The sequence below is a fragment of the Rhinolophus sinicus genome, chromosome 16 (genome assembly GCF_057876585.1).
Source record: "Rhinolophus sinicus isolate RSI-liver-muscle chromosome 16, RSI-T2T, whole genome shotgun sequence".
Lineage (NCBI taxonomy): Eukaryota > Metazoa > Chordata > Mammalia > Chiroptera > Rhinolophidae > Rhinolophus > Rhinolophus sinicus.
In genome coordinates this window covers 183,370,021-183,379,574 of record NC_142516.1, presented here as the reverse complement: position 1 = coordinate 183,379,574, position 9,554 = coordinate 183,370,021, and the positions used below count along the sequence as shown (strand labels likewise).

Sequence of the window (9,554 nt, the reverse complement as noted above, 5' to 3'; positions counted from 1 at the left end):
CCTGGCTAAGTTAGGAATGTGGCCAGACGTTAAAACAGCAGCGTTTTTCCCTGTGTAAAGCACATTAATTCCAAGGGCCTCTGAGTTGCTATCTTCATCTCTTCACCTCCATGCCCTGCTTGTGGAGTTCGTTACACCAGTGAATGTGAATTAGATGTTGGCAGGGTTTCATCCTCTGCAACCTCACATGTGTGGCCACGTTTGATAAGTTTCTAGATGAAGTCACGTTTGGTGTAGGGTGATTTGAGCAAATTGTTATCCAGCCCAGGAAGACACCGTGCCAGAAGAATGTGTGAGACCAATGTTGTATTTACAAAGCCACAAAACTGAATAATAATCGGTCTGTTTGAAGTTTTGGGGGGGGTTTATAGAAGAGGTTGGTAACATTCATTTATTCTTCTACTGTTTACTGAGCAGATGCAATGTGCTGTGTACTGTGTACACCCTGGGAGTGAAATCCAGAGACAAAGTTCCTGGGAGAGCTTGACATCCAAGGGGCTGCTAGACCTGCAGATAAACGGGTACCAATGACAACTGTGGAAGCAGTGTTTACATTGGCAGGAGAGTGGGGGGCTAGTAGAGCTACAGTTTGCCTGGAGGTGTCAGGGAAGTTTCCTGATAGGAATAGAATTTGAATTGAGACTTAAAGGATGATTCCTTAAACAAACAAAGAAACAAAAAAGAGCACAGCGGGGAGGGGGGGGGGGACATGTACCAAGGTGTACAGGCAAAACACAGCTTGGTTGTTCAGTATTGCTGGGGACCAGAGTGTGTGTGTGTGTGTGTGTGTGTGTGTGTTGGGGGGTGTTGGGGGAAGCTGTGGGCAGGACAGGACACAGGGAGTGAGAGTCAGGCTCATCACAAAGGGCCTTGGGTGCCAAGCAAAGGAATTTAGCTTTTAACTGTTCAAGAGCTTTGTACACAATCAAGGCAGCCTTTGTGACAAATGGCAGTGGGGAGAGTAGCAAGTACCCTTCTCCAACAGTCTAGCTGCAACCTCCTGTGAGTGACTGAAAAACCTGGGTGTGCCCTTGAGAATATGTCAAATGTGAGTGGAAAGGAGCTGAGATTATTACTTTGGTAGCTATGAACTAGTCAACGTGTTTGAGAAGGGGTATACTGGATGAGATTTACACGTTCATTTTACTAATGAAGAAATAGGCTGAGAGAGTTTAAGTGACTTCCTCCCAGATTACAGATCTAGTGATGTTTGAGGCAGGATTTTATTCAAGTTGACTCAATGCATGAGTGTGTTTTCATCTCACTAAAAGGCTGAAGAGAAGACTTAAGAGGACAGGGCAGATAAGGATTTATAACATACACAGAAGAGTGACAGCTGAGTGCTGGGTGGTTGTATAGAATGGAAAGAGCAGTTGGACCAAATTTTAAAAGGGACAGAAGGAGCCTCAAAAGATGAGAGAAAACAATAAAGGGGTATCTGGCAGCAGTCCTTAAATTTCTGGTTAAAGATCTGTAGCCTAAGGGAAAGTATCTGGAGAGTTCCAGCAAAGTTCAGAAGGAAGTGGTGACAGAGTACTAACGTTATGCATCAATGACACTAGGAACAAATTTATCTATAATCTGGCATGTTGATTTTGAACTGAATGATCTAGTTGGGGGATTGGGAACCCAGACCTTTGGTAGCAGAATTCAGTGTAACACGGTCCCATCTTTCACCCAAAACGATGGCGTTAGTTATCAGAAATATGAGAAATCCAAGAGCACAGATGGTGAGAAAGGAGCTACTGTGTAGGTCCTACAATTCAGTGATTTCACTTACTGAAGCCCGGTCCTTTGTGTCAGGGATAGCTTGTAAGTAATGTTGCTTTAAAATGCACAGAGGACGTGACCACAGAAGAGGAAGCATTTCACAGTCAAAACCAGCTGGCTGGGAATAGCAACTCATTGCCCTGTGGGCTTCATCTTAGACCTTTCTAGTGTGGACTTTGGTTCTGACCCAGGAGGTCTGTGATTTGATTACTACGAACCTGTTCTCTATTGCTTTAATGTTTTGGCAAAGCTCAGCTCTCATTGTGGCCCTCAGTTTTTACTCTTGCCTAACATATTAGCTTGACACATTCTAGAAGCGTCTGTCTGCTCCTCAATACCCTAGAAACCTCCAGTGAAGCGAGACCTGGTGCATTAGAGCTACTATAACGTATCATTCAATTCATGGTATGCCCAAAACACAAACACATTTTCTCTGAAAGTTTACTGAGACATTTTTAGCGTTAAGCATATCAAGAATATGAGACTTCAGGTGTGGTGGAGGTTCAACCGTGTGCTTGTCTTAGTATTTGTATTCAGATTTTCCTTGGACATGTTCTGTGCCTCAGGCAGCATCTGTAAGGACCCACAACTTTTTCCCGATTTGTGAGCTTATGAGGATGTGGCCTCATCCTTGGGTAAACTGCTTCGAGACCCTTGAATACCAACCTAAAGATAAATGGGACAACCTCAGCCGTGCCTCGTCTTGCACCTGCCATGTTGTAATAGCTTGTTGGCAGATATCTTCATCATGACCAAAAACAAACAAAAAACCCCAAACCACAAAAAACAAAGAAGAATATCATTAATCATTAATTCTGATAATATGTTAGAAGGATAGAATAATTGGAATTGCCAATATTTGAATTGCATTTTCCCTTTTAAGTTTTGAAAGTGGGCAAATAATATTCTTTTGCATCTTTCCTTTTTAAAGGACTGTTTTCCTCTTTCTCTCTCTCTCTCTCTCTCTCTCTCTCTCTCTCTCTCTCTCTCTCTTTGATGGGGGTGGTTGCTTTCTGAAAAACAATTTTGCTGTTGAGTTCTGATTAGAGGTGAGGCATGCTTCAATATGCTGGGATGAGATATCAGAGCAAACGATAATGCTCGAAACCACACTTTTAACATTCAATTTCAGTGCTGTCCAGAACAACTATGAAACTGGAGAAAGGTGAGTAATAGATTTGACAGCTGTACTCTAAAATGGACCTTATTAGTGAAATATAAATTATAACCAGGCATTTCCTATCAGCACCCTGCACAGTAATGATAAGCAGTCAATGAGATTTATATACCCTTAGCATTTTTATAATGAGTCTGTTGCTTTGATGACAGTTTACTGTCAAACATTATGCTTAGAAATTTATAGCATTCGATTCAAATGAATAGACAGTTTAGCTTCATTGCAGTCTGTTCTGATTTTCCCTTTTCATGAGGCTCACACTTTTGCTTCTTTTTCCTTTTTTTCCCCTTCCCTAGACTGAGCTCTTAAACACTACACTGAAAATGAAGGTTTGAAGTGGGTGCACATTGACCAGCAGAAAGTGTTCAATGAATCCTGAGAACAGGCATTGAGGAGTCTGAAGAGAAGGCGTGTTATACTAAAGTATTAAAAATGTGCAGACGCGCCAGGATGGTGGCTGTGGGAAGCTGTGGAGTATAATAGAAAGAGACTGGGTGGGGAGAAGAGCCTTTGGCTCTGTGAGGGGGCGGCTGTACACATCTGAGCAGAAGAGATGACATCTTGTTCCCTTCTGGAAAGAACCGCACACCGGTTCTCAGAACTGCCCACAGCCCTGAGGACGAGTGTCCAATAAATGCTGCTGACAGATTGACTGCAGCTGGAAAGGGCCACCAAGGAGATTCGAAGGGACGCTCTGTGGGGTCCCTGCTGTCCCCTTGGGGTCATTTTGCCGGGTCATTTAAATGGACACAGCTGTTGGGTCTGATGGCTGTGTCTGCCCAGCAGGGGCTGTGACTTTGAGAGCAGATACCTGATTTTCAGGAAATAACTGCTGCTCAGTAAATGTGGTCTTCCAGGTAGGCTGGCTTTGAGCACAGGTGTTTTCCACAGGTGGTAGTATCAGAATAGTATTTGCGTGGCATTTTAAAAATTGCTCAAACGGGCTAAAAACATTCTCATCTCTCACATTCCATGCTCTCTGTCCTGTTTCAGACCCTTTCTGCCTGTGTCACCTCCCCCAGCACCAGGTGTCCTCTGGCTCTGAGAGGTGAGCTGGAAGTGCACACCTGTGCTTGAGGGCTAGGACGGCTGCCACCTGCTGCCCACCTGTTCCTGTGCTAACCTCAACTCCATCACGACTCTGAAATCTTGGCCGTCAATTCTCCCGTGCCTGGCCCATTGGATTCAGTATTGGATGATCTTGTTTTTTGCGTCTTGCCTTTCCTGAAAATAACCCAGAGTTGGCTCGTCCCGCTGGCTCATCGTAGACTAGGCTGCTTCTAGTCAGATTCCCTCTTGGATTTGGAGCCCAAACTGCGTCAATGACTATTTCACCGGTAATTAACCCCAGGGCCCCAGCAAGGACCTGGGTGGATGTTCAGACACATGCCATTTTAATACTAATGATTTCAGTTATGACAATGACATCACTGTCTGTTCAGGCCCAGCTCTGCACCAGGCTCTGGGCTAGGTATTTGACGTATTTTCTTTTTTAGTGCTTACTACAGCTTTGTGAGGTAGTATCCGCATTTTATAAATAAGGGGAGAGAGTCTCTGAGATGTGTCAGAGCACACATTCAAATTCAAAGCTCAAGATTCTTTCAGGAATATTAGAACCATAAGTGGGAGGTGATATGATGCAGAAAAATAAGGAACTCTGATTTCTCACCCCACTGTCCATCTTACCATCTTGTTTTGGTCCCGGCCGGTAATTTCATCTTCCTTTTTCATGAGGATATTGTTTCATGTGATCAGTCTCATCTCCAAGCTGATTGATGACACGAGTTCAATCTGAATAACACCATGTTTAGGAGAGAGAGGGGAAGACAGCCTTGGAGTTCTCTGAGGCCTGAGTCGGGCGAGGCAGTAGAGTAGGGCCCAGGGCTGAGGAGGGTATCCTAAGGAACTTGTAGGTCGGGAGTTTTGGTGTACTCACCGGTAAGATCCTATTGTCACTTCTCTAAGGAAGAAGGCCACTGCCAGTGGCGGTCTCCAGCATGCATTTAAATTAGAGCACCATGAAGAGGAGTGGTGGTCAGGGAGAATGATGAAAGCAAGTGAATGCCATGGTGAGAACTTCGGAAGACACTGAAGTGTCTTTAAAGGGTCATAGAGAGAGGCAACATTTCTCTAGCGTGCCTCACAGGTCAGAGAGCGGAAAGCACACAGCCCTGGTGGCTGTAGAACAGGATGCTGTGTGGAGGGCTTAGAGCCAGCAAACGAGAGGCAGACATTCTGCCATTGGCAGCTTACACGTAGGCGAGACGTGTGGTCATGTGGTATTGCTCAGCCTGGGCTAGAAAACCCTTTCCCTTCCAAGGACCGATATTTCTTTACTATAGCACGGTACGGACATGGGCCTGTCTGACAGTCTTCGGGGTTTTGAAGTACAATATTGCCAAAGTCGCTGACATTTTCTTTATAGAAAGTGAAAAATAGTGCATTGATTATCAAATACCTTTTCATAAACATCATAGCCATACATTTCATAGAGCTTTCTCCAAGGTTTAGAAAACAAAACAAAACATGTCTTTAGAAACCAGGGGAAGGCATGTGGAATGGTTCTAAATGAAGATATGAATATTCACATTATAGCTAAACCTTGCTAATTTGCACTGACTGGGAAACTTATTGCAAATTACCAAATTAGAGAGTAAGCCAGCAACCAGGATTTCCAAAAAAAAAAAAAAGCAAAAGGCAACACCAGAAAATGAACCCTTTCCCATAATTTTATCAATGCAATTGAATCTTAACTACTGAGAGTAATTTGTAGTCTATGTTTTGTTTATCTTGCAAATCTGTATGTATTTTAAAGAGTAGTGGTGGGCTAGTAGAGTAAAATTTGTCTTTTATTATGGTTGTGGTTAAGAAATGTAAGTAAAGAAACAAAAAAACCTTGGGGGGGAAAGAAACAAGATTTGTCTCAAGGGTTTTTATTTTTTAATAATTGTTTCACTTGTAATACCAGATATGACTGTTCATTTCCTCTATTAGTTATTAACCAGAATTTGCAAGAAAACTTGATGAAATATTGCGCAAAAGACTCATAAGCATCAGTGGAATCTCTCAACTAACCAGGCACCTTATTTGTGAAAGAGGTAATTTTCCAAAGCACAATTACGTGAAAATGGAAACTGACACAAGTGGGAGTGGGGAGGGAGTCACAGTTTGTTCCCAGTGACAGCAGTAGATCCACATCCTATGACAGCGGAAGGGGCATGGTGCGTCGCCCCTAGGACCAGCTGTGACCTATCCATTAATATGCTGTGATTTTTTCTTCTTCTTATTCTTAGTAAGTATTCATTTTCATACCTAATTTTGTATTTGCAATTTTGTATTTTTTCTTTTCTTGAATCCTCCTTGGTAGGTGGAGCCAAAGGTCTAGACTTTTACTGAGAAATATTAGTGAAGTGAGAAGAGAATGGACTGAGGGTAGCATCCAAGAACATGGATATTTAAAGCGGAAGAATACACTATAAAAACGGAGACACAAAGAGCGCTGGACTCAGAAAGTCCCAAGGATGTGGAGATTTGACCTCATCCTGCTTTACCGTCCGGGAGGCAGGGGGACCTTTGCCATCCTGCCCTTCCGGAAGATCAGAGCCTGCTTGAATCAGAGGGGAGCTGGGCAGAGAACAGGAGTCAACCACATCGCATCTCAGTTTGCACAGGTTATGTAATAAATACTCAGAACCACCCGTGACTTGGACTTTTGGAAACATACTCCCATCTTGTTTTTCTCCATAGTCTGTACCTCTGCTGTTTGTTAAGCTTGGTTTCCTTACCTCACTTAGAAAGTCAAGTTAGGAAGTACAGATCAGGTGCAATTGGCCACCTGTAACTAGATCTGCAATGGCTTAGGCGTGGGCAGCGACATGAACCCCTGAGAACAACATAGCAGGTGATGGAAAATGTTGCATCTGGAGATGGTAGGCTCCGGTCTGCTCTACTACCCCAAGCCTCCTCTCGACTTCAGTAGCATATATGTGCAGGGCTACTGCACGCTCTCTTTCCTCATTACGCAGAGTGAGTCTAGGTTAAGTTAGAATGAGAACTAAGAAGGCTGAAAAACCCTCACCAGCTCTTCTTATCATGCAGTAGTAGTGAGAGCCCATGGATTTCAAAGACAGCTCTGGACAAGAAGGAAAAAAGGTACATCTCAAGTACAGAGATTGGGGATGGGAATTTTGCCGTCACATATAATGGATTTCTATAAAAGATCTTGCCTATGTATGACTTAGCCACATATCTTTGGAAGCTAAAATGGAACCAGGAAAGGCGTAAATAGTTATTGTATCTAAAGAACTTAGGGTAGATGAATTATTTGTGTTCACAGCTATTTTGAACTTTACCTACACCTTAAAATGTGTTGTACTTGACCACCCTATTGAGTTTCTATATTCTTTGAAGAAATAAGGAATATAAATAATATTTTTCAAGCGAAGTGGGCTGTTTTTCAGTGTTAAAACCTTTGAAATAAAGAAGGAAATAAAGCTTTTTTTTTCCCCTCCTCATGATTAGTTAGGCAGAATTGTATGAGTTTGTTATTTATTTACTTTAAAGCATCAAGTCTGTTGGAGTGTTGAGCTTGTTGAAGTGCTGCCTGCTCTCCTCCTGTACTTTTACAGTTTTGATAACTATCGTGCACTGTTTCCCTGGGGACCACGATGGTAACGGTCATAACAGGTACACTTAGTCTCTATCTCTCTTACAAGGATGCAGTCGGTGTGAGTGGGTAAAAACTTCTCGTCATGAAATCCCATTCCAATTACTACAGTGTAGAACTTAAAGCACCAGCAGAATACACTGGGAACACTTCAGCAACTTTGGTGGTTTTTTTTTCATCCCACTCAGGTATTATTACTTCTTAAACTTTCGTCTGCAGGAATCCATCAATGTCCTTTTTCGATCTCTCTAAAACACTCTCCAAAGAGGATTCAGAGGTAGGTAATTTTCTCTTATCTGAGTTTTCATGGAATTTAGTTCAAGTTTTATTGTATTTTTAAGAGCCCTCTAGATGCCCACAGAGAGAGTCGAGTCGAGTTAAAACACACATGCTACGATGGATTCATAATCTTAAAAAATTCTTTAGGAAGAATAATCAGAGTAATCATTTCTTTGTTCAGAAGAGAGGCTGCTCAAACTCTTCTCAATATTTCCAAAAGGTTGAAAAACCAATGCTTTTAGCCAGTTCTATGGATTTTTCACAAAAGGTATTGAAAGTGTTTGTAATATGCATTCACAAATAGGCACGGTGAATTTTCTTATGGGGTTGACAACAGAATGTAAATGCTTAGAATACCTCTGGACTCCTACACTTTATTCTTATTAATGCAGTGCTTCTGCTAGGATGGTAAAAAGACGGCGACAGTCACATACTCAAGGAGAGAAGAGGCCAATGGATGTTTCCAGAAGTGTTTGCTGAGACTTAGCTATTGAAGTTAGTTGTTTCATTAATGCTCTATATCTATGTTTGGTAATGTTGGAATCTGACACCTCCTCCTTTTGTTTCTTCTTGTTTTTTTCTTCCAATTTCCAGATGTGTTTTTAAGAAGAAAGCAGAAGTGGTTTCATTGCAGTTATCTTTCATGGAAAGACTTTATTCAGCTTGTCTTCAACTTCCCTTTTGCAGCAGCTTTCCTCAAAAGCAATAAATGAAAATTCTTAAATATGAACCGCAAAAGGAAAATTCGCTTGTAGTTACCACTTTCTTTATCCTCACATTTCCAAACTGAAAATAATTGCCTAATCAAGAAAAAAATTTAACTAAAATAATGAAAATTGTTTTCTACATTTTGTTTTTTAGATTCTTCACTTGATTAAGATTAATCCTATTATCTGGGGACATCATGATGTAGATTCTGGTATATATGTTATGGTTAGCAGAAATTCATCTAGTATGCTTATAGGAATGCCATCTGCTCACAGGCTAATTCGCCTACATAAATAAAATTGGGAGAAATATTTAGGGCCATTTAAACTCGATCCATTCATGAATCAAAACATTCCTTAAGCACCTACTATAAAGAAGATGCAACGCTATCATTTTTAAGGACACTAAGATACATCATGCACTGGCCTGCTTTCAAACAGTTTACAACCAACATAATTATTGAAGACAATCACATGAGGCAGTAAGAGGATTATCAGTTCTGACAGTATGAACTGCTAGAGGAAGGTGAGCTGCTGTGTTCAGAGAAGGCTTTCCGGGTTGTGCTTGATAAATGAAGTGTAAATAAGCCATGGAAACTATGAGGTCGAGGTACGCATAGATCTGCACAAGATGCATGTGTTGAGAAGGGAGAGAGAATGTGTTGCAGGTAGAAGGGTTGGCCCAATTAAAAATGCATCCGCTGAACATTGCAAAGAGTGTCGGGGATGAGTGAAAGGGCAGTGAATAGGTCAATCAACCTGAAGCAATGGGGGAATGAACACAGGAGAGGCAGACCAAACAGGAGACCGTGCTAACATGCCTGAGAACTTACCAGGCAAACTAGGATTTTCAGCTGCGACTTCAGCAAGTCAGGATAAATAAATGCCCGTCCCAGTGAAAATTAACCCTGTTGTCTCAGTGATAGCTTCAAGGTTCAGTATCAAAGACTGGACG

The 9,554-nt window shown here is 42.0% G+C and overlaps 1 long non-coding RNA gene across 2 annotated transcripts; it reads left to right on the top strand.

Annotated features, from left to right (window-relative positions):
* Positions 1–854: 854 nt before the first annotated feature.
* LOC141571000 (uncharacterized) lies at positions 855–8,894 on the top strand. Of its 2 annotated transcripts, none has more exons than XR_016019234.1 (3): positions 855–3,370; positions 3,941–7,890; positions 8,487–8,894. It is a non-coding gene; the product is annotated as an uncharacterized LOC141571000 (long non-coding RNA). The 2 variants fall into 2 exon arrangements; XR_016019233.1 differs by having other exon boundaries at positions 855–4,284; positions 5,942–7,890.
* The last annotated feature ends 660 nt before the right edge of the window (positions 8,895–9,554 follow it).